Source organism: Thermobia domestica, chromosome 2 (assembly GCF_964235325.1).
Source record: "Thermobia domestica chromosome 2, izTheDome1.hap1.1, whole genome shotgun sequence".
In the NCBI taxonomy this organism is placed as follows: domain Eukaryota; kingdom Metazoa; phylum Arthropoda; class Insecta; order Zygentoma; family Lepismatidae; genus Thermobia; species Thermobia domestica.
In genome coordinates this window covers 378,761,821-378,788,204 of record NC_137455.1, presented here as the reverse complement: position 1 = coordinate 378,788,204, position 26,384 = coordinate 378,761,821, and the positions used below count along the sequence as shown (strand labels likewise).

Sequence of the window (26,384 nt, the reverse complement as noted above, 5' to 3'; positions counted from 1 at the left end):
GAACCCAGCAATGAAGAAGGATAAGAAAGAGGTTGTGAACAAAGATGCTTATTTTGTATGCCTATTTTAGCCTAAGAAAGATAATAAAAATGAAAGAAAATCTTTCAGTGTACCGACCTATGATTATGCCCTTTAGACTAAGGGAGACGATAATTAGGACAAATGAATGATGGAATGACAATGTGGGAGAAAATAGGAGTATCCTGAGAAAACAAACGGACACGATGTAGTCCACTACAAACTTACTTGACCGGGAATCGAACAGGGACCTCACGCACCAGAGATAGCTCTCTACCATTGACCCACCGTGCCCAACCCCCCCCCCCAAAAAAATAATAAAATAAATGAGTAACGTAAAATGTTAACACAAAATAACATTAGGACGCAGTGGTAGATCACGGATCACTCATCTCTGCTGCGTTGTGCTCTTGCGTACGATTCCAGCTCACGCCAAGTGATCTTTATGGTGAGTAAACACCATGAGAGTGCGTTTTCTCGGTGTTCTGTCGTTTCCTTCCACCTTTTTCGTCCCAGCATTGCATTCAGGATGATCCATCATCGTCTCACTTTACCTCCGAACACAACTGTGGACCGTTTTAAAATAAAACAAATGAGAGTTGGTGTAGTTAGCAACTAACAATCAAAAAACTCTGAATATTACTATAGCTGTTGTGGGAAGCTACCTCTATCGAAAGCATTATCTATTTGAATCGAGAACATAAAAACGTCTTAGATTTAAAAATAAAATTTTAAAAACTTGTGTTAAAAATAAATGATTATTTCTTTACATTTGTGCCTCACTTGTCAACAGACTTTCCGTGACATCTACAAACGAGCAAAACTAAGATTCTAACTATTCTCCAAGATCCAGCAACTAACGAGCGTTTAGTTCTGTGCAGTAAGCAGAGATTCGAATTCATATTCTACTTATCTGATTAGCCACGGGAGACCTGGGTTCGATAACTGGTGGGAGTTCATCAGGTTCGGATCCAACGCTAAGCTGTAGGTCCACGTATCATATAGTCTTGTTGTGACCCAACTAATCGGGTCCCATTTCAGTGAGTTCTGTTTTGTATGGCGCCGGTACCAGGGCCTGCCCTAGGCAATTTGTCGCCACGTACAGTGACATCATTTGTCACCCCTTTTCACCAGAAAGAACAAATGTAAAAAGCCACAATTTTAAGTATCCTACCCATCATCAAGAACGAAGCGGGGAGGAAAAGCACTCGCACTCAGAAAGACCTAAACACTATAAATGAAATCTCGTTGTGTCTGTTTTTTTTTCTTTAAATAAAAATCTATTATGTTAGTGAAAGATAAAGCAAACATCCTATAGAGGATATATGGTAGTCATTTTCATAGAATTCAATATCGAGCTTCAATCTCAATATGCAACTAGCTCTTTTATCTTTATTTCTTGATTTTCCTTCTACATCTGTTAAAAAATTTTAAAAAAATTGTTTCCACCTTCAATGATAAAGAACTTCTTTGTGACAAAGAGAAGACTAGTTTTCATATCAAAACTGTGATAATTTACTAAATGGAACAGGTGTTCGCTACTGCTCGAGAATTGAGTTCTTGTATTTGACAACAATCAAGTAATTCAGGCTGGGGTTTGTTTGGCCATTTTCTTTAGCACTGTCCATGTGTCTTTAAACAAATGCGACCTAAACATGATTTATAAATGTAGTATTCAAATAGAAGTTCAGCTTAGTAAATTTAACTACCATCATCATAAAATCTGTTTCCGAACAAAAATATTTATTTTAAACCATATAGTTATGACAGATTTTGCCACCACGAGCAAATGGACGGGCGGCACATACGGTACAGTCAGCTCGGGTCGATACTGAATTGCGAACATCCTTCCCAATTCCTTCTTTAAGTTTTTACTAGTTTTAAGAATAGTTATGCAGTGCTTTTAATTAAGCCGGTTGAAGAGATGAGAGTAACTCATTAAATGTTTACGGAGTCAACCATTCCTCTTCGCGAAACATTGCGCTTAGCCTATGAAAATCAAGATAGTAGCTAGGGATTCTTGGTTCTTTGTGTGATTGTAAGACTTATCTAAACTTGGGAAAATAGCAAATGTTCTTGTTGTTGGTTGTTCTGCTATCCGAGGGGAAATGATGGATCAAACAAAGACCCCTACTCCGCAAAAAGAAAGAAAAAAAAGTAAGAAAACGAAGTTGTAGGTTCGGTTGCCCGACTTCATCAACTCTTGGGGATGTTTTTGTCCGGTGACCAAGAAGAGTCTTTTACCCCTCTACCGCCGCCCCTGAGGAGAGTATAATTCTTCTCGTCGACTATTGGTTTGATCGATTTTCCGATGTGACGACCCAGGGGATGTTTCCTTACTCCCAGTTCTTCATCACAGCTTCCCATCCTCCTCCCAAGTTGAACATCCGTCTCATCCCCGCCCATACTTGCTACTGGACTCCTACTACGTCACTTCCGTCAATGACTCACACTTCCGGTTTCCCCACTCGACCAACCCCGCCCTCAATTTCTGATCTCTCTAAGTTCTATTTTCTTCTCGGGGCAATTCATCATCCATTTCCTTCGCTTCGTCTCTTTTCCATTAGATAAGTCCCTACACATACGAAGAATGACTCTTCCGCGTCTATAGTCACATTCAAACGCTAGATACACTGTAGGATACGTTTCACCATTTTACCCCAATTTCCCCTAAATATTTTTTTTTCTTTATTTCCGTATGAGATGTTGTTTTATATCAAATGATGTTTTAGCTTCTGGAGTCTGTACTTACAAAATTCAATTATCTCAGAGACAACGAGAAACAGCTCCAGTTTTTTAATACCGGTACCATTGATTTTTCTTTCCGCTTAACAGAATAAGATACGGGGTGTTTACTTCAACAACGTTTTCAGAAGTTTGTAGTGGGAAGATGAATCAAATAAAGATTATCTTGGTATCTTTTCAGTTGTCTAATTAAATGTAAATACACACCTTACTCTTATGAACAAGAAAATACTGTTTTTATTGACCATATACTGTAAATGCAAGTTTGAACCATATTTTAGGGTTGCCTTTGGGGCTGGAGTGATATAAAATTATATTTTTTAGCTATATTTTAAAATAATTTCACGTATTACTCAGAAATATATTTGCCAGTATTAGCAGTGATGTTATTTGGAACTCACTCCTTAGAAATATTTGGCCTTGTTTAACATTTGTAGGAATCAGTGGTTGGCGTGCTAAAAGGAGTCAAAGTGGTTCACCTGGGATGTAGGGTGTGTGGCTTTTGCCCGAAGTGGAGTTTCCCCCGTCGTGGATTTTGCCCGAAATGCTTTCTACTCGTGGTTATTCCCCAAAGTGACGAGCCAGAGTCTAAAGCTGAACTCCGTGGATCTATTTGAATCGAAAACAAAATGAATGGATGAAATTAGTCACTTTTTTGGTGAAATCATTCCAATATTAAGTTGCTCTTTGATTAATTCCATAATCTTTAATTGCAAACGTCTCAATCTGTTACTAACAAAGAACAAGGATATTATATTTTAAATCTATGTAACCATTATATGTAAATCACGCTATGATACATGTAATGTACGTGATTGAGGGGAAAAATCACTTTAGTATTCTTATTTCGGGAAAAGGCTAAGAAATTAACGTTTGGTCTATCATCACGACGGGGAAAAACCACGAAACCGGTGTTTAACATCAATTACTTTGAAAAAAGAATTCGCTGACTCAGCTTCTATCTGTGTCCCTCTCTCTCTCTTTCTTATCCCCTGGAAAGAGATCTGAAATCCAATTTCTTTGTTGCATATTTTGATGGAAAATAGAGTATTTCCATCCAAATCCAGAGGAGACTGGGTTAAGTGCAAGAGAAATGCAAGTAGTACAGCTAAAATAGTGGTAGGGTCTAATTCACATGATCGGAGAGATGACCATTTATTACAAGTGATGGATGTTGTACAGAAGCTGTTCGCAAACTCCGTGGAATGTTTGGGAAACGTAATGCGCCGAATAAGTCGACCGTGATAAGACTGGTTGCTAAATTTAAGAAAACCGGTTTGGTTGTGGGCATTAAACTTTGTTAAAGGTTTTCATTATGATAACTAGAGACCGGATGTTAGGCAAAATGCCTAATTTTTTTTTTTTTTTTAATATTAAAGATATGATCAAAAATAACGTTTCAAAGTTTATGTAGGGGATTATAGTTTCGATTTAAGCCAATTTTATTTTGCCTATTTCTCTCCTTACTGCCTAAATAATTGCTTTAGTGCATAATATTGCCTATTTGCATTTTCTTCAAAATAAGCCTACATTGTGAAAATATATAATTTATATAATATAAATAACACTCACCCATATATATTAGGTGTTTGTAAAGAGAAACACGTGCTACATTACTATACATATATATATATATATATGCCTATTTTTTAAATTTTAAGTGCCTATTTGACTGCCTATTTTCAAGGTTTTTAATGCCTAAACATCCGATCTCTAATGATAACACATTGTTCCGTCGTAAAGCTCTTCATGCCTCTCCGTATAGAAAACAGATGGCGATCATGCGCTATTCGGCGCTCCGTGACCACTAACCACAAAGAAAACAGATGAAAATCGTGTAACGTTCAGTGTTGCCAACTTACCAGAACAGAAATGGCGCGCATTTCAAAACTTGTGTTCTTTATGGAACACCCTATTAACAAATAGCACATGGCGTTCTAAGAAATCCCTTGTTAGAACTGGGCTGGAATACATAAAACTTTTACTAAAAGCTCTACCACTTGACACTCCTAATTAAGCTGATCTTCCGTCCAATTGTCGCATCACCTGGCGATAGATATTGCGTCACGCTCTCGGCCACGATTTGGGAAACAATAAACTGTGTTATTCCAAGTACTTTGATGAAATACGACGGAGTATAAGCAACTAAGATTACTAGGCCAATATTTCTAGGGATTAATCTGTTATAGAGAAATGTGGAGTTTGCAGTAATTTTAATATTGAGTTGGCAACTGTGCAGAGTTTCAGCCATTCGCCACCTGCGGCGCTAGTTGTAGGTAAAGACCAAGGATGTTATAAAATAGAGGATTTGCCCATACAACAAAATTGTGAAGCCATACGTCACAGCTTCGCCACACCTACTCTGCCCACTCCGCGCCACTAAGATCGCAATGTTCCGAGCCAACAATCATGGAGGAAACGAGAGTAGCCAATCAGACGTACGGGCTCAGACGATGCTCGGTTGTTTTTTGGCTTCACTGAGTTCATATGATAAAGATAGTATGGGCAGATCCTCTATTTTATAACATCCTTGATAAAGACAAATGGCAACTCGTTTGGAAAACTGGTCTCGCGAAGAAGCCCGCTCAGTTATTCGATTTCTGTGTGCGAAACATGTAACCGTGGCTGAAATTCACCGGCAGCTGGTAGAGGTTCACCGAGAAACTGTAATGTCTCTTCAGCATGTCACAGAATGGTGTCGAAAGTTTGCGGCTGGTAGACAAAACGTCACCGACGTGGAGCCCAGAAGACCACCTCGCTGTTGTTGAAGCAGTTTCTCTGCGACATCATCGACCACCCTTCCTACAGCCCGGACCTCGCTCCAAGCGACTTTCACCTGTTCCCGCACTTGAAGGAGCACCTAGGAGGCCGTCGCTTCGCTTCAGACGAGGAGGTGAAACTGACAACGTGATTGAACTCGCGAGGACAGGATTTATACCAAGAGGGATTCTTCAAACTCATCTCACGATGCGACAAGTGCAACAACTGATATGGATACTATCTCGTAAAATAATCTAATGTATGTACTGTCTCTTGGTTGTATTGGTTGTATGAAACAATGGGCGATATCAATAAAACGGAGAAGTTACTCATTACGCCCAATTTTGAAGTAGTTACTCGCATTGGTATCAATAAAAAGAGAACTGAGCACTAGTCGTCTCGGCTGACCTCGAAGAAGCCCCGCCCTTTTGAAGTAACCACACCTCTATTCTCGAGCCGAGCAACTACTACGCGTTTGATATCAATAAAAATCAAAGACTCTTCTGTGATGCTAGTAACTTTTCCAAATTTGTGGAGCAAGCTAAATAGGTGACTCCGTGCGAAATATGGCAGAGTATATGATTGTTTTGCTATGTAGCAAAATTTATAAATTGCATAGAAATGTTGCAAATGGAGATTACAAAAAACATAGGTTCATGAAAGAAAATGTAGAGTAGTTAGCACAACATTTTTAGGAAAATCAACGGAAATTTGGGGTGATGCATTACGTAATGATGAAAAGATGCGGGTTTTCTTGCTTTACGTGAGTGATCCGGGATTCCAGGTCTGAATGTCAGGGGATTCTGTTGTGGCTCAAAGTACTGTGTCTATGACTACTACAAGTGTAATGGATGCGATTATTGCGAAATCTGAAAATTGATTGTTTCCGGAGGTATTCAAACAGCAAAGGCAGAGTGGCAAGAACAATATATATTTCCGGGTGCTATTGGAGAACTTTACTATAAACACGTGGCAATAAAGAAACCACGTATGGCGCGTATTTTGGAGACGAATACGCTAATAAGAAGAGCTCCTTCGTGGCTAAGCGGATAGCGTACATGCCTTTGGCATGAGAGACCCGCGTTCGATTCCCAGCGGGAGCTCATATGGTTCGGATTCCAAGTTAATCAGTGGGTCCCGTCTCATATAGCCTCACTACTGAAAAGGACATTAAACTCAAAATCAACTCAACTCAACGCTGATAGGAAGGGTGTATACATGAGAATGTATATTTCTTTATGCCAAGGTGAAAGGGGACACTTATGGTGTGGAAAACGCAATCAGATGGACGTGGTTTACGACGTGACTGGCTGGACTATTTAAAAAAGGAAACAAAGGGACCAAGTGTCTGATTTCTTCTTAAAGCCAAACAATCTTGGACAAGACCTTGGACAACACGTGATATGCACTTGTCGTGCTAATCTTGATATTGCTGGATTTCAATCAACATCCATCAGTTCCAAGAGGTTCGTTCCCGTGGTTTCAGTATTATTTTCTTGTTTCCAGTTTTGTTTTTCAAATTAGTTTCTTTTTCTTTCTTTCTTTTTCTTTTTCTTTCTTTTTTTTTTTAATGCTCGCTCGGATATTAAAGATTCTCTTTTGGATTTGTGTCTCATTTGTAGATGTATTTGGTATTTCGTTGCATTTCACTGTAATTGCCTCCAAAGCTTCGGCTTTCCTTCGTTTACTTTCTGGTAACTGTGACTTTGAAAGTACCACTGGAACTTTTATAATATCCACAAATGCACTTTAATTGAAACTGTCGTTGCTACTTGCCCCTTCCATGGCGTTTAGGATACTGCGCCATAAGTTACCCACAACGAAATGACCACCCAACAGATGGGAGAAATGAGTAACTACTTCTTTTATTGATACGACTTAGTGCTACGTGCAGAGGAAGCGCGAGTAAACGTTCATAAATCTGGAGCAGACTAGACCTGAGTAGTGGCTTGTTTTATTGATACGAAATTGAGGGAGGAGATTACTCCAGGTGTAGTTACTCCGATTCTCGAGCAGGACTTCTCAGGAGTAGTTACTTATTTTTATTGATATCATCCAATGTATACAAGTTTCACAGCAGGTTTTGTAATCTTACTTTCCGATCACACTTCGTATCTTAGTACTATTTTGTAAGGCAGGTTTCAACGGCTACATAGGTTATCATTACAGTGTAAAAGAATAATCAATCTTCGGATTGAAAATTTCTACTACTAACGAGTATTTTAAACTCTTAATTACCCTTTCAGCTTGTTTTCACGGTTGATAAGAACATCTGTAGGTTACAAAAGAGGAAAAAAAAAAAAAAGCTGGGATGAAGGAATCTAACGCATGAGTTGCTTTGAAGGCATTTGATGTTGTATCGCGAAGTCCAGTGGACCTTGTATGAACGGTTTTAAGTGACATTTAGGAGTTAGAAAGAGCAGGATGGCCTTTGAAAATTCATCAACGGGGGAATTTGTTTTGGTCGAACTACAAGCTCTGAAGAGGGTTACATCGTGAAATATTCGTACATAAGAGATAGATAAAATTGTGTTCGATTACAAATGCTTAGTTATACAAAAACCCAAGAAAGTGAAAGGATAGGGAGTTCATAAATGGAAGATAAACTTATGTCAGACTCATTAAATGAAATGAGATAAAATTTCTTGGTTTACGTCCCACGCGTGTGCGTTTTACGGATGATTAATGAGAGCGAATGGTTTAGAAACTGTTGATGGAATGATAATGTGGGAGAATTTTGAGAAAATCCATGGACAGGATATTGTTTATCACGAACTCGCGTGGCCGGGATCGAACCAGGGATCTTCAAATGAATGATGAGTGTTCTACCATTGTACACCCGTGCCATTTGTTTCAATTTAGTTTCAATGTATTATCTATATGATGCTAGGTTTATGTTTCTGGCCAAGAAAAATTTATATGTTTGTGGCCAATCCTTTCGACAATGAGATTTCGAAAACCACAAGTGCTACAAACGTGCTGTTTTCGGTCGATTCCAAATCTTGGGTAGATATGCCAGTTCTCATTCAAATTTTCAAAAAAATATATATATATATTCTATTCCACATTTTAATCGTCGTTTTGGTCCTATTAGTTTAATATTGCAACTACGTTGATACCCTTGTGAAAGGCAACCAGTAAAGGAGCTACGTATAGCGGGTTGATGGACATTTCAGGCGCTTTGCTTTAATCTGAATGACAAAACCTATATTGCAAGTTGGTAACTTCGAAGACTTGTGGATCCACAATGAGGCGTACTCGGACATGGAATTAAGAAAAAAATCTGCATTTGGTATCATCTATCACTTATCCAAGTTTGCCACAAACTCCCCGCAACATTCTATATATTAAAATACTACATTTATATGTTTGTCTATAGCAATTCACTCCCTTTTGGAGTATTTCTGTCTTTTAGTTGTGTTCGTAAAGGGACTACCACAGATATATTGAGAAGTGGGAAGGAGATTCACGCTCATATTAGGACTATGCACTGTGTAAATAGCACAGGTTAAGCTAGTTTATTTAAAAAAAAAAAAAAAAGTATTTGTCAATTCAAATCACTTTACTGAGGAGGCGTTAGTTAATCCACCCTTTCCTGCGTCACTGCTGGAACGTTTGCTTTCAGTCTTCCTGTTGTGTGAAGCCACAAACCAGTGGCGTTATTACGCAAAGGGATGTTCTGGGTTTTAACCCCTTTGAGCAACATATTATGCAAAAATAAACGTTTACCACAGTAATACAAAAACATACAAACAACCAAAATTATATAAACTTAATAGCTTAAATTCCCCCTTGACGAACTTCTGTATACGCCGCTGTTACAAACCCTATTGACAGTCCAACGCTTCGGGTTGGGTTGATACTCCCTTTCTTTATTCTTAAAGTTTACTTCATTTAACGAACTTTTAGGTGTCCTCCGTCCTTCGATATAAATTTTCACTGGAATTCCAGAAAGAAGAAGGCCAAATACCAACCTGGTAGAACTGAGAGAAAGCCGTGGGAAAACCTCAGTCAGATTGACCGACCACTGGCTTCGAACTTGAAACCTCCTGATTGTAGTCTTCGGCTTAATGCCTTAGATGTATTTTAGTCTGTAAGTTTTAATAAACCTACCTTTGATTATTTTGATGTAGTTCTTCGGTCTTTGAACTCTAGTACCAAAATCTGTGGTTCACTTCCAGATCATCTGAGTTAGCAAAGTATACAAGTCGTTTATTTTTTCACGGGGTTCTGCACAAGACGGTAGCCAGCCCAAAAATATAGGGGGTCCCGGTAGAAATCAGGGGAGGGGGCGATCCAACCATATTGTAGTTCATCATCATATTATAGTTCATTTGCAAGCCTATAGTGAAAATTTTAGGCGTGGGCAGTAAATATTTAGGGGGCCCGCCCCCCTAGACCTCAGTGGATACGGGCCTGGTTCTGCAGTTCTAATTATTATCGAGTTGTTCAGTTATTCTTTCATTCACTTACATTTTATTATCTATCTCATTTTGGTTCAAAGGTATAAGCGCGAGACGTTAAACTAACTAAAATCAATATATTGATAAGGGATATCCACACCGTGCGCCGTGGCTATCTTACAGGGGAGCCGATAAATATTTGAAAAAATTTCACTGTAATGACAGCTTTAGAAATGTCTCAAATATGATGAATTGATGATAATTAACAAGATTTAGGATTTACATCAACAGTTGTCAAAACTTTTACATGAAGAATTCGTGAATTTCAAATATACTTTCCACTTTTTTTCTGTAGTTATACAATATGTATATCACAGTCGATCATATTAATACACTGCTAGTTGAAGGTCTCTCCAATTCTTCTTCACAGCCGTCTGTCTTGGGTAGTTGTTGATTTCCTTAAACACTTTGTAAAGGGCGTATCATATCTTCTCGGCTCTATGGTCTACAAAGCACTTTCTACATGTCAAAATAAAGCGAAAAATATATGTATATAATTGTAGATCTTTCGTATCCTCGTTGAGAATTGCGAACTGCACTATGTGACAATATCACAAAAAAAAAAAAAAAAAAAAAAAAAAAAAAACATGGAGAGAATCTACCAATCCATCAAATAGTTACATCGATTATTTCCTGATGACAGTTAAAAATCTATAGACGTTGACATTAGTATCAATTATTATCATAAGAATCAATGTAACTCACTGTTAGATTCATAGAGCAATGCTAACGGTTCCAAGATAATTTGCCACGTTGCCACATAGTGACAGTTTGATTCCTCATAGCAGTTATAGGAGCTCCGGAGCAGGGACGTAGCCAGAGTTCTGAGTTTGGGGGACCGATATTTGCAAATGGAATAACTATATATATATATATCATTGAATATATACTTCTGATAATTAGTCTTTTCCGCTCAGCCGCAGTGTTGCCAGCACAGATAAGGGTCTAAATAGTTGACATATTCTATTCTCTGTTTCGCCAGAATCGTTGTTGAACATAATAAAAATAAGAAAGTAAATCTACATTCAATACCTTTTCGTAAAACAATTAAAATATAAAATACTATATTGCAAAATCTAATAATGGGGAGAGACATCCTCCTAGCCTCTGAGTTGAATCGACCTTTCAGATTTGTCTTAGTTACAAAAAGTGCATTCGCATAGATCTTTATCCCGTAATATCTCAAGGCGACTAAAGGCTGGAATTACTCTAAGGGATGGAAAAACCTCGTAATGTTAACTAAAATGACGCCCGGTCCCTAAAGTTACTGATCTTATACTCTTATTACCGTTCACTTAACGTTTAAGAAATAGCCTATAAATTGATTTAAAAAATAATTTTTGCTTAGAATTATGAATAATTTCAGTTTACTGTGGATAAATCTTCATTTATTGTCGGATAAAAACAATTTGTAACATATAATTTTATATATACTAAATTTTTGAGGGAGCCAAGCCAAGATTTGGAGAGGCCATTGCCCCCCGTGCCCCCTTCCCTTACGTACGTCTCTGCTCCGGAGGATGTAACATTATGTAAGATTTTCGCTTTATTATGACCTGAAGAATGGCGCTTTCTTGTGTATGAGCGTCATGTGTCTTGGGTGCCCGAGTGTCTTAGGTATACCTATGTTCTGACTTAGAGACTGTCGAAAAATCATGGAACACTAACGGCACCGCAATGGAAAAAAATTTAGGAAGATCTGCATTAGAGAACAAATTTCCCCTTCATTCGGGAGTACATTCGTTTCAATTTAAGTGTTTTCTGGTATTATTTTCTTTCTTAGGGCATAAGTAAATGATAGATTGGTACTGTATCATGAACCTTACTAAGAATTTTACACGCATTAGGCGTATGACCAAAAACCATGGGTGCCCGAAGGGGGACAGGGTTGGGCCCGGGTCCCCCTGGCTCAAAATTTTTTTTACTTAATATAGCAACCTTGTATATTAAATACCAGAACTACCAGACGCAATACAGCAACCATGGAGATGGTCCCCCTTGAAAATTTTCTTCCGGCGCCCCTGTCAGAAACTGTGTTTGTGGATTGAATTTGAATAGATTACATTTAATGACTACAATTTATTACATGTAGAATGCTGAGTCTATATATTTAAAAAAAATAATAAAAGAAAGAAAGAAATTAACAAAACGGCGATTTGATGGAAATGTTAAAACTACGATTACATATCTTGAGAATATCGTGGTCAATTTATGTAGCTTGTTAAAAGATATCATCAGAATATGAACTAATGCAGTTTGGGTATTGACATATGCAGTTTTAGCATATAAAATCGCGTTTCTTTTGTTTGTTTTTTAAATAAAATATGTATTGATAAATACCTCTGTTTTTATCGTGCTGTTGATATATTAACTGTTGATAATTTGAGCCATAATTTTTCCAATTTTTTACCCACTTTTTTGTTTTGTTGATATCTTCATTATAGTATCCAGTACTTTTTTTTTTTTGTTTGTTTCTCTCTTGAAATAAATCGTGTGTTTACCTTATGTTTCATCGTCCCGTTTTTTTCCCCGTATGGACGTCAATTTGTATGCGTTGATTAATTACATGAAGGTGTCACTGCAATGTTTTTTGGTAAGATGAACGTGAGGTTATCTACACTACCTGGTAAATTGAGTCTTGTCAGCTGTTTGATGATCATCAAGTCGGGAGCGTTTCCGGTGGAGCAGCTGAGAAATTGCCGTCATCTCATTATGTTATTCATATCAAGTGCAAAAACAAAATGCAATGGTACGGAAAACTGCTTCCGAAAATGCATTTTACTTTATATCTTCAGAAATTTGTCTTTCAGTTTAGTTCCTTACAAACTGATTATTCATTTGTGTCTATAGTCATCGCAAGGAGTCGTGAAGCTTAAGCTAGATTTACCAATTTCACCTCTCAATACAACGCAGGTTACCTTTAATAAATTGCTATTCGTTAATTTAATACTTGCTACTTTAATAATACTTGTAGTAAAATAAATTGCTACTTTAATAAATTAAACTCATTCTGTTCAGAAACTGAAGATCTATCGCCGCAGATCAGAAACACTCAAGTGGAATGAATATACCTGGAGCCTATCCAAGAAAGTGTCTTGCGGGGGAGGCACGGTGGCTCAGTGGTAGGGCGCTTAACTCTGATACGTGAGGGTCCCTGGTTCGATCCCCGGACACGTAAGTTTGTGGTAGACAAGATTGTGTCCGTGTGTTTTCTTGAGTTACGCCTTTTTCCTCCCACGTTCTCGTTCCACCAATTTTTCCACCATCATTCACTTGTCTTAATCATAGTCTCCTCCTTAACTTTATAGGCAAAACGTGGGACGTAGATATAAAGCTGAAAAATTTTCTCTAAGCGGGGACAATGCAAGTCAACAAAACAAACTGTATGTTTGCCAGCTTTTTTTCAGTATGATTCAAAATATAAATATAGAATGTTAGAGATTAGGATACTAGATTGATTAATTAAGTTGAGAATTAGAATTAGCGAACACATACAGGACAAGTTAAATACGATTTTTTTACTTGCACAAGTTAACATTTCATCGCCGTAACTGGCTTTTTGTACTGTCAAGAAGCAAGATCCTTAAGAGTCCCTATCACTGCGATATTAAAATACCGCTAATTTTACAGTAATTATATCACATCTTCAAATAGATAAAAGATAATCGAAAAGTAGATCAAGACCTCCCTAGACGATGTTATTTTGCATCAGGTACCGTTATCACGAGTTACCTAGTAGCTTTCCGTTTGCAGTATTTAGAAACGCGAAAATAAATGCCGATTTTCTAAATGGCTGGAAATCGAAAACAGATAAATGAGTCATGATAACGGTATCTCACGCAAAATAATATTGTCTAGGGAGGTCTTGTTCCACTGTTCGATTATCTTTTATCTATTTGAAGATATGATATAATTACTGTAAAATTAGCGGTATTTTAATTTCGCAGTGATGAGGCCTCTTAACACCGATATACAACTCTCGAATTTAACTTACCAAAAGTCCGCATACTTAATTTAGTCAAATTTCCAACATTATGTGGAACAAACTAAATAGAAGTCTGCTGATTTCTATAGTGTATCAGTGTATGTTCTCTTCGAACCAACATGGCATGGTTTTTGTTGCAAAGAGATTCGCTCCAAAACCATCTATGACTTGGATTCGTGTGAAGAGGAGGTCGAGAAGGGTGTACTGAAATATAAGTCTGCAGATAAAATGAAACCTCATTCGCTGCTGTTGGCATGAGAGATCAAAGCAATTGATAACCTTTTGTTGTCAAAGAGGGATAGACTCATGCAGTGACGAGAAATGAAGCAAACTGTGGGTGGATACCAAAAAGTTCCATCTGGACGCTGATTGATCGACTATAAGATTAAACACTTGCTCACTTCCTCAGAGATTGGATTCTTTTTTGACTCCTGTGAAGACTTTTTTTTTTCATTCTTCTCAAAACCTTCTCTTTATGCTGTCCGACAGAGACTTAGATGATAAATTAGGTCATCTAACACATATCATAAAGGTAGACATGCTGCAAATAGCGGCGAAGACTCTTGGTATGTGTTCCCCCAATGGGGACCTTGGGATAGACAGCACCTCTCACCAATCCTGAAGGAAAGACCACGTCCCTGTCGCTCTGCCTGTCTCTCTTAAGACCCCCTCAAGACATCTTTTGACGTCTACTGAAAACGTTTATATTCTCCTTGTGGTAGCTTTGTCATTGTCGATTTTTTTTTCTACTTCTTATGGGACGCTTAGAAAAGATATTCCGGGTGTCCTTGTAGGGAAATGCCATTGTGACAATCATTTTACCTCCAAAACTTATACGAAGGCAAAGAAGAACAGAATAAGATTGAAGCCTCGAGACAGACAGGTCGTTAGGTCTTCCGAAAGGTAAGAACTAATAGGCATCTTATAGAAAGAGGTCTTTTGACTTTTTAAGATCGTCATTTTTTAACATGGACTCTCTTCTGTAAACTCCTTCTTCCACAGTCGACGCCGTATCCATCGGAACATATTCTCCAAATGACCTAATCATTTGTTAAGTGTCAGTCCACAAGATACTCGCTATTGTACCCCGTATTTTTTGTGTCTTTTTTTTTAATCTTCATTCTCTTTCGAACCTATCCTCAATCTTAGAGCACAGTAGGGGGGAGAGAATGAAAAGGAAATGTGAATGTGGAATATAAGAGGAGACAGTGATGAGAGTCAATTGTTCCTTTCAGTCCATCTGCAGCCATCACAAAAGCCGGTACAAATTTCTTACCCATTCGTTCTTCGAGATATGCATTCTTATACCTTTATCCTTTGTGTGAGTTGCGTCTTCCTTTTTTTCTTCTTTGATGAGGCGTTTCCACTACCTCTTGAGTCAAAATGGATTAGCCTTTTTAATTTTTTTTTCATCAAATCTCTCTCCCTATCTCGTTACGTTTCATTGTTTCTTTTTTTATATAATAATTTTATCAAATTTGTTTTCATTTGCAAGTTCAAATTCAGAATTGATCTAGTAATGAGTTTAATCTGAAAATCTGGGAGACCTATCCATATGGGACGCTAGAGCCCTTGCTAGTTTTTTATTGAACTTGAGATATTTATTTTTGTAATTCAGATATTCCTTTATTTTATTATTGAACTTCAGACATTCCTTCAGTATTTATTTTTTATTACACTTGAGACATTCCCTCAGTATTTATTTTATTTTATTATTAAAGTTGAACTTAAGACAACCCAGCGGTACTTACTTTATTATTGAACTTGAGACATTCCTTTAGAATGTTTTATTTTATTATTGAACTTCAGACATTCCTTCTGTATTTACTTTGTACTGTACTTGAGCCATTTCTTCAGTATTTATTTTATTTTATTATTGAACTTGAACTTTAGACATTCCAACGGTGCTTGTTTCATTGTTGAACTTGAGATATTTCTTTAGAATTTATTTTATTATTGAACTTGAGATAGTCCTTCAGTATTTATTTTTATTGTACTTGATACATTCTCTCAATATTTATTTTATTTTATTATTGAACTAGAGACATTCCTTTAGAATTTATTATTTTATTATTGAACTTGGACAGTCCTTCAGTATTTATTATATTTTATTATTGAACTTGAGACATTCCTTTAGAATTTATTTTATTTTATTATTGAACCTATTTTACTATTGAGATGAGAAATTCCTTCAATATTTATTTTATTATTGAACTTAAGACATTCCTTTAGAAATTATTTTATTTTATTATTGAACTTATTTTATTGTTGAAGTGAGAAATTCCTTCAATATTTATTTTATTATTGAACTTCAGACATTCCTTTAAAATTTATTTTATTATATTATTGAACTCTAGAAATTCCTTCAGTGTTTGTTTTATTATTGAACGTGATACGTTTCTCCAGTATTTATTTTATGTTATTATTGCACATGAGATATTCCCTCAGTGTTTATATTATTTTATTATTGAACTTAAACATTCTTTAAGTAATTAAACCTGATTTTACTTTATTAATAAACCTCCAGCTACAGCCTGCGAGACAAACTCACTTTGAAAACATTATAATCAACAATAATAATAATAGCAAAAACAATTCTAAAGGAAGTGGAAGAAAGTCAGCCATTGCATATAGTTAAAAGTATCACCCAGACGTTCGTTATGTGAGAGTGGAGTGAATAAACGTGGAAAAACCTCAGTATGGATGGCTGAACGTGGGATTTGAACCAGAATCTCCCAAGAGCAAAGCTAGAAAGCCTACAACTAGTCTACGCAGGGACATGGCCGAATCCAAACCTCCTTAAAATCGGACACGGATATCTGAATTTTGAATCCAAAGATTAAGATCCTAGATCCGAATCTGGGTCCAAAATCGGGATCCGGACCTACCAGATCCGGATTTGGGGTATCCTTATTGGATTTTTTTTTTTAAATCAACATTATCTTATTTCCATTTCTTTAATTAAATAATCCCTTTATACATTTGGAATACGTCTTTGTTCATAAGAATTTTGTTTCATGCTGCAGCAACAGTGCATGCTCAGTTTTCATAAATGTTATGGCTTTCCGGACGCCATTATATTTCTGTTTAACAAATGAGTATTCCTGAATGTCGTGTAAAGGCACAATATATTCAAGATGAAAAGACTGATTGCAACCAGGCAAAACAAAACATTGTCAATGTAAGGGAGGGTTGAGTCAATGTAAAGAGGAAAGAGCGGTTTGGAGGTAGGGGGATTAGCAGTGAGTTGATACTGCTTGAAATAATAGCTGTTGTAATTGGTGTTGAGTCCAATACAGAGAACATGAACATCGAACCCAGCAGAAGGCAGATTGGGTAGGTAGCTTGTAGAATACGTGCATTTTACTTCTGTCACGATATGATTACGACTTCCGTTGATTGTTATCGGAATTGTAAAGTGTGACGACTCCATCTATTTCCAGTGGCAGTCGCAGGAGGGCGCTCGCTCTCACAACCTCATTGCTTACCTACAATAATAAACTCTGGGTACTGAACTTGCAAGGGAACCTCCCAAACTGAATGTTCCGGAATATAGATAAATGACGCATCTGTCAAAAGGTAATGAAATGCTTATTGAATTACCAACTAATGGATCGATGGATGGATTTGAGTTGAGCGTCTCTTTCAGCAGCGAGGTTTTATGACGCATAGATCTACAGCTTAACGTGGAATCTGAAACACGCCAGGAATCGAACTCAGGTCACCTTTTCTGTTAAGTTTGCGTCTCTATGTTTAATTTCATGTGATTTGAGTATTCGGATTTCCCGCATTGTCTTGTTCCCATCTTAAATCCTTATATTTCCATCTAAAATTCTCATATCCCCATCTAAAATTCTAGTATCTCATCTAAAATCCTTATGTTTTCATTTAAAATCCTGTATATCCCCTTATAAAACCCTTATATCTCAATTCAAAATTCTTATATTTCTACCTAATATCCTTATATCCCATCCAAAATCCTAATATCCCTAAAATCCTCTAAATCCATATAGTAAATGTTTAAGTAAATTAAATTAAATTAAATCTTGCCGGCTAGGCTAAAGGAGAAGGTGGTGATGAAAAATTAATGAAAAAGTGGAATGAAGAAAGTAGGAGGAAACAGAAGAACCCTGAGAAAACCCACGCACACGGTATTTGTCCACAACAAAGCTCACTTTGCGCAAACTGGGATCGAGCCAAGAACCTCATACACCTGAGGTGAACGCTCTACCACTGAGATATCACGGCTCTCTATAATAAATGTTTAAAAAAGAAGAAATGATATTAAGATTAAAAGCATTGAGCGCTCTTTAAATTTTCCAGGAGAGAAAGTTCAAGTTCAATATCTAAAGAACAATTCATTCATATTTCTGTTATTTGACAATCAAAACCGTAACTATGTATTGTGGTTTTATAATTTAGTGTTTACAAAATTAGTTTTGAAAGGTACTCATCTAAAGATTTGAATGAAAACAGAACTTTTTCTTTTCATTTTTTCGTGTCAGACATATGGATCAGAAAGATAACATGGGTGACGGAAGGCATTGAAATGATAGTAGGACATGTTACCAGAAGAAATGATAATCATCGAACAAAAAAGCAATTATTGACCAGGTACAAACAGACAAGAAATGATCTCGGAAACGTCCTAGTACAAGGAGGTGTGACGCAATCCAGAAGTACGCTGGTGCGTGGGATCCCTACTTCGATATCTGCCCAAGTAAGCCAACATCGTGTCTGTGAATTTTCTCAGAGTACTCCTCCGGTTTCCTTCCACTTTCTCATACCACCATTTCTTCTATCATCATTCACTTGCCTTAATCATCATCTGTCTCATCCTAAAGGGCATGATCGTTTGACGTTAAACTGAAAGATTTTTCAAGAAGTGTCCAAGACCTGAAAAAACAATGTCCAATATACGTAAATGTTTTCGGAGAAGAATTGGAGAGACCTTAATCCAAAAATGGATTGACAATAATTGACTAAGTTGATAATCATATTAGTGGATCACACTTTCACAGTAGGTCCCTTGACTTATAACTTTGGGGTTAGACACGGACGTAAACACAAATAACAATAATCAAATAAACAATTTGACAGGAAAACATACAAATACAAATGAAAATAAAAATAACAAAAAAAAAACAAACAAAAAAAACGAGAGTCTCTTTTGATTGTGGATTTTGAAAGCTGATAATTTATGGAAAGTTCTGAACGTGCAAGTCAGGATACGACCTAAGTAGGTTTAAGACTTTTGCTTAAGACATCCCCCCTCCCCAAATAAAAAACTTCGTTGAATTAAAAGGCCAAACGTTGAGGTAAAAAAAAATACAAAAAAGAGGTTTTTTAAAAGAACAATCCCTCCCCCAAAAAATGTACAGAAAGAGAGAGAATGAAGAGGAGAAACTGTTAAGGGAAAAAGGAATCCATACTGGAAAATAACAATGGAAAAATGGGAGTTGGCATTTTCAACCAGCAGTGAGAGATGGTTATAACAAGAAGATTGCTGGGAAGGGGGAGACGAGGGGATGCAGGATCGAGAGAGAGAGAGAAAGACTAGAGCAGAAAAGGTTGGGAGGTAGAAGAATCAAACTTGACAGCAAAAGTGGAATGCAGGCTTTTCTGGACTAACTTCCTCTTCCATTTACGAACATTGCGGAGTTGGAAGAGGGGGGGGAGGGAGAGAAGAAGAAAGCAATACGTAGGAGGAGGGAGTGAAAATATCGACCAACACCAGAGAGAGAGAGAGAAACAGAGAAAGGTGAATATAGACTTCACTTAGCTTGGCAACAAAGACCTAAGTGCAAAATGGTTCATGGGCGACCTTCGATTGTTGCAGTTAGTTTCGGGCTGTATCTTCTTTATTTCTATGTGTAGTAATATTGAAAAAAAAAAAAAAAAACGGCTGACTGTGCTCCAGTGGCGTGTCTAGAAGGTAAAAACTGGGGAGAGGCCGGCTAGAACCCAGACTAGCATGAGTTTACTATAAACTTTCAAAAATATGTAAATAATAGCTTCAATTATTTTTATCGCTCAAAAAACTCCTAGACTCCCCGGCCCCGTGCTAGATCCGCCACTACTGTTCTCAAATGTTTAGTGCCATTGATTTAGGATTAAAATGAGTAATCAAAGTACAATATTATCTGCTATGCACAAAAACCAAACCCCTAGCGCAATAGGCCTTTGGGGCTAGAACCTACCAGTCAGCTGCTGCCACTCAAAACTTCTTAATGCATGGTTATGGCATCGGCTATTCTCGCAGTTATTGCTGGCTTCCTACACTGGTCTTCTTTCTTTGAAATAGCTCCTCAATCCTCCTCACTACGGTAAGCACGAACGGTCATTCACTTTTCTTCTGAATAAGCTTGGCTAATCTCACGAAAATCATTGTTTCAGTATGGCTAGAATTAGAAATTAGATTTCTGGACTTTCGGCATCTAAGGCCATTTAGCCGATCACACTATCCGAAGAAATGGAAGGAAGGAAGCAACCTGGGGCCTAGGTACCATGCGACATTTGCCTGGTGTGAATGAGAAAAACCTCACAAAGGATCATAAGCTTCGCCAAAATTTTGGTAATGTGGGTGCAGACTGGGAAGGGACAACACATCGTAATCTTGTTGCCAGAACACTCTGCACTATTGAGCCTCAAGATCTCAAAAATAATTCCTAAGTTTTATTTAAAGAAAGAAAAAAAAAACCTAGAAAAACACTGTATGATGGTAGGTAACTTGTGGCAGACTTAAGAAGTCACTCAGATATATATACAAACATATGAAACAATAAATATACAAAATAGAAAGTATTGTTGTAGGAAATTTGAAAATCAAAGTTAATGTGGGTGCAGCTGCAATTAAGTTTTAGTAAAGCTGCGTCGTCAGTTAGAATACTTGGGATGTTACTCAGCGTTGAATAGGTGTCTACCCAATTTTTCGCAACACGCTTCGCGACTGAGAATGAATAGTTATTGAAGGAAATATTCTAGTGTACCTAATAAACAATGTTTCTAGTAATCATTTCAGTAATAAAAATAAATGTTCAAATAATGAACAATAATGCATGTACTCGAATAATTAACACTAGAGCATCCTATAACCTTGTTGTGAACCCCTTTACTTATGTTTTTTTTTTCTTGAGATTCTTTAGTGCTTTTGTTTTCTCTTCCTGTTTCCATTATTAACCATTATCATCATTCATTATCATGTCTCATAATGTATAGCGCACAACTACAGGAGATAACGAGCTGGTCATCTTGAATACCAGCTTCACAGGTTTTTTTTTTCTTTTGGTTAATAAGCGAATACCGTAATAGTGCACTAAAACACGCCCTTCTCCTTTTTCTGCGCCATAGAATATTAATATTCCTATAAGCCAACACTCAGTTCAACAATTGTCTCCTCGTCTTATCTTGATGCTTTTAGGGTGTAGTAGAAATTATTGTTCCGACCTATTTCCTTTTACTTGGAGCGAGCAGTCCCGTGTTCGATTCCCAGTGGAGACATTCAATCAAAAAAGAGTAAAAGCCTTTTCAGGCCAGGCATCCTGAGTGAGGTTTTTCCTGGATTTTCCTTATTCGTACCAGGCAAATGCCGGAATAGTACTTAAGAGTCTTCATCCCGGCGAAATTAAAATACCGCTAATTTTACAGTAATTATGTGATATCTTCAAATAGATAAAAGATAATTGAAATATGGAACAAGAGCGCCCTAGACAATATTATTTTGTGTGAGGTACCGTTATCACAAGTCACCTAGCGGCTTTCCGTTTTCAGCTGTTTAGAAACGCGAAAATAAATGCCGAGTTTCAAAATGGCTCGAAATCGAAAGCAGATAAGTGACTCGTGATAACGGTTTCTCATGTAAAATAATATTGTCTAGGGCGCTCTTGTTCCACATTTCGATTATCTTTTATCTATTTGAAGATATCACATAATTACTGTAAAATTAGCGGTATTTTAATTTCGCCGGGATGAAGACTCTTAAGATATAGGTGCCAGGCCGTTCTCCCCCCTTTTCTCTTATATTGCGATCGCCGAGGGACGTCATCCTTTATACACGAAGGACTAGCATGGCCATAGATGCCGAAAGCCCAAAAATTTAATTCCTAAATTCCTATTTTTGGTTACCACCAGTGGTGACTCTTGAGGTAAGTTACATTGGTAAAAAAAATTAAACTTCGCTGCAAGGTAAGGGAGAAAAGCCGTATACTCAGGGGTGCCCACAGAGGGAAGCTATGACGCAAACTGCGTCATTGAAATATTTGGGGGGGTTAAAAATCTATATAAATATGTTTGAGGGGGTGTAAAAATTAATCGAAAAGATTTTTTCATGGAAGAACACCTACGGATAGACAATTGTGGGGGGTGCGTCATGGACATAAGGGGGGGTGGGCACCACTGGTATACTAGAAGTAATATATTAAGTAAGCTTGATTCCCTTAGCGTGTAGCGATGTGACTTACCTCAACAGCTGCCAGTACACACCTGATAGATAGATTGTAGTTTAAATTAATTAGTTAGAAGTCAGAACTATTGGTGTCGATTTCAAAGTATTCTTCGTTATTTAATTGTCACACTATCAATTTCATTTTACATATTATTCGAATCTATTGTGTAGTCGGTTGCTATCTCCATGGCTTGTCTTCCACCCATCATCCTCTGCGACCTAGCAGTCACGCTGTTCTATACATCCACCATCCCATCCGTCGCTCTTCCATACAGCTCATCCATCCCCTGATTCACCTCGCCAACCCCTCTCTCTTCTACTACTAACATCCACCATTGCTAAGTCGCCCCGTCGCTGCTGCTATACCACCACTACCACAAAAAATCCCCCCTCCGTCCCCCGTAACCCCCTTCTGTAACCGCCACAGAAGCCACTAAATCAATACCAGAGTAGTCTGTCTCTGTCTGTGGGTTTCAGAAATTGAGTTTCGTAGAATCGTCAGGGTCCCCTGTTGGGAAAAGCGAAGCAAGAAACTGCACAATACACGAACACTCACAGGAGCCGTGTGTATGCGTTTTTGGTGCCACAAGAAAACAATGAGATGAGGAGGAAGAAATAAAAAGTTCCCTTTTGTTTCCATCAAGATTTCTCTTCTTTTTATGGAACGAAGCAGAAATGAAAAATTGCTGAAAGAGATACTGCAAGAAATAATTGCAAAATAAAAGACAAAAACATGAAGAAACATGTTCGCCAAAATTTGGGCAAAGTGAAAATTTAGGATAAAGATGTCTTCTTCCATAACACAGATTATATGATTTAGGTTAACAATTACGTGTGTTTTAAATTATTTCTTAGAATTTATTCGTGGTTAGATTCTTTTATTGGATCTTCAGTTTAGCGTCCCGTTTAGCAGTGTGGCTATATGAAACGTAGACCTACAACTTAACGTGGGATCCGAACCACATGAGCTACCGCCGGAAATCGAACCCAGGTTCCACACGCCAAAGGCGTGTACGCTAACCTCTTAGCCATGAGGAGCTCTGGTTAGATTATTAAGAGGCTCCATTATGGCGAAATTAAAATACCGCTAATTTTACAGTAGTTATGTACTATCTTCAAATAGATAAAAAAATAATCGAAGAGTTAGGCTAGACAATATTATTTTACATGATATACCGTTATCACAACTCACTTATCTGCTTTCGATTTCCAGCCATTCACAAAATCGGCATTTATTTTCGCGATTCTAAATGGCTGCAGACGGAAAGCTACTATTGTAGGTGACTCGTGATAACGGTATCTCATGCAAAATAATATTGTCTAGCTGGCTCTTGTTCCACATTTCGATTATCTTTTATCTATTTGAAGATATCACATAATTACAGTAAAATTAGCGGTATTTTAATTTCGCAGTGATTAGGTCTCTTAACGGTAGAGAAAAATGGGTTCGGTTCGCGATGGTTTGATTGATAGTTAAATAGTAGTTTTAGGTGTCATATCGAAGCTTCAGCACTTACAAGATACTCCCAATAAATTATTGTTATTATGCAATATTATGTATTTCGTACAAAAGTAGGTAATTGAACATGTAAGTGGAAATTTACCCATTCCGAAATGTCATTATATAAGCGTCAAGACGAATGGGTTTCAGTAAGGGGGATATTGTGACCAATTCTCTTCAAAATATTTTCATGATAAACCCTTTTCATTCTGTGGATAACGAAAGCTAGAGTCTGATAGATAGCCGCACGTGCAGTAAACAGAAACGAATGGAAGTGTTATTGGCCAATCACTGCAGTTTCTTTCAAGCTGTTTCTAGGCAACCAAGGTCATTGGCTGCACTGCTGCCTGTAATTGACTCTTAAATCTATCAAAGGTTCCAAGTATACTACAATTTTTGTTATTACGAAATCATAACCATCCAGTAACATTACGCATATTCTAAGTTTGTCACCAGAGATGCTGTCTCTATTGTTTCAATTTCTTTGACAACACACCACATGCTCTAACTGTCAGACGCCATCTTTCCTTATCCGTATAATAGAAATAGTGCGTTAGCAAACTATTGGTCACGGTACAATATTGCGTCACAAAACGTAAGCATTTTCGAATATCACACGTATTGAAGAACCCAAGACTAACGGCACAAATTGATCGTATGATAAATATACGTGTCGTAGCCTATATGGGTTCCAGTTAAAAGATTTTTTGGGTTGAACCAAGAAAATGGGAGGATAATTCGAAGCCGCAGGGTCATATAGCGAAGTAAGTAACGATAATCACGAATATAGTTCTTTAGTTAAGCACATAAAGCGCAGTCAGAAATTGCTCTAAACATGGACACTTTCACCATTGGAGTAAGCAGTATATCTAATTCTTTGCTTAGCACAGATAAGATCTTGTTGCTTCTGCTGCAATCAATCTTTCGGTTTCTTAGCCACATAATTGGTTTGAAATACTGTGTATTATTTTTGTACAAAATGAAATTGAAGCTCAAAAGCAAACAAGTAGAAAAAAACTGAAAGTTACACTATTTATTGGACACATCACTTTATTGAAGTACCACGATACGATCAACTTGGCTTTTCTGTACCAGGAACATCAGTTCCGAGAAAACTTACAACATATTTTAGTACTACGTTATAACATAAAAATTTATAACAGATATGTATACCTAATGGTTATAGCTATCAACAGGGGTTAGCGTACATGCCAAAGATGACCAAGCGTGCGAGCCAGGCTCTGGTTCAATCGATTTAAAGTTCAATTAATGAGCGCAAGACCGTGTGATCACGAATCTTATGAGTGATGAGTGGATAGCGTCTCAGTCAGAGTCCCACTGACCGCAAATCCCATTGATACTGAGCGCACCAACAACAGAATGTGAGCCTCAATCCCAAGCAATTAGCCAATGAGGTTACTGAACGCGAGATCGAGCTAGTGCGAGTCTCGTTGATTACAGTGAGCCTGAGTTCGTTAGGATGCGAGCCTCAACTAATGTCAGCCTCATTGAAATAAGAGTGGCTATTACAGTGATCGCATGGAGTCGTGAAGCTTGACCCAAATCTACCCATTTTAGCACCCAGTAGAACGCGAGGAAGTGTGCCAGTCGTCAGCTCCATCCATGAATTTTTGCCAGTGTTGTCTCTCGTGCTATACAGAGAGCATCTCCTAAGGGTACAGTGGTATCAGATTTGCCGCGAAGCTTTGTTTATTTTTGTTGCTGCTATTGTTTTACATTTGTGCTATTATTATTATTACAGTTTAATTTGAATACTTATCAGTGTTCGTCTTATAGCCCTTTTTTTCGTCGCTCGCTAGCCATGTCTTCTAAATCTGGCAGCATTGTTCGTGTACTTCTGTTGTTTCATGTTTTCTCAAGTGTGCGTTCTTCACGAATCATACCGAATTCTTCCGATGCATCACACGTGAAGCAAGGAAGTTCTATGATTAGTGTAGGTTCCAAACTTCACAACTCGTAGCGGTCACATTTTGTTTTATATAGGGCTGTGCGATATCCAGATTAAGATATCGACAAAATATCGAAACTTGATGGAAATGCCTATTTGAAAAATTTCCGTGTCGATATTTCAATTGTCAAAATATCGCATAGCCCTAAACGTGATCCCAATTGATGCTAGAGAGCCTGAACGATACGAGCCCAAGGAATCCCTTGATTACAAAATGTCTATCATTGCTTTATGTGAGCTGTGGAAACCTGATCAAACAGAATAATGTATCAAAATAAAGAATGCAATTATGGTATAAGAATAGTACACAACATATGACATGTGCCCTAAATGGTAAAACCACTAAGCGCCACTGCTTCATGTAATGAATTACACACTGAATTGCTTTATGTAATGAATTGGATTATGACACTAAATTTCGTTAAGTAAACACGAGTACAACTCTTCCAAGAAGTTATTTGATTGGATATGTCACAATTAGTATTGTGACCTCTCTCGCC

At 37.4% G+C, this 26,384-nt stretch overlaps 1 protein-coding gene across 7 annotated transcripts in view; it reads left to right on the top strand.

Moving 5' to 3' along the window:
- LOC145678864 (uncharacterized) overlaps positions 1-26,384 on the top strand; it is a 544,231-nt gene that overhangs the window by 287,752 nt on the left and 230,095 nt on the right. The window lies entirely within an intron of this gene.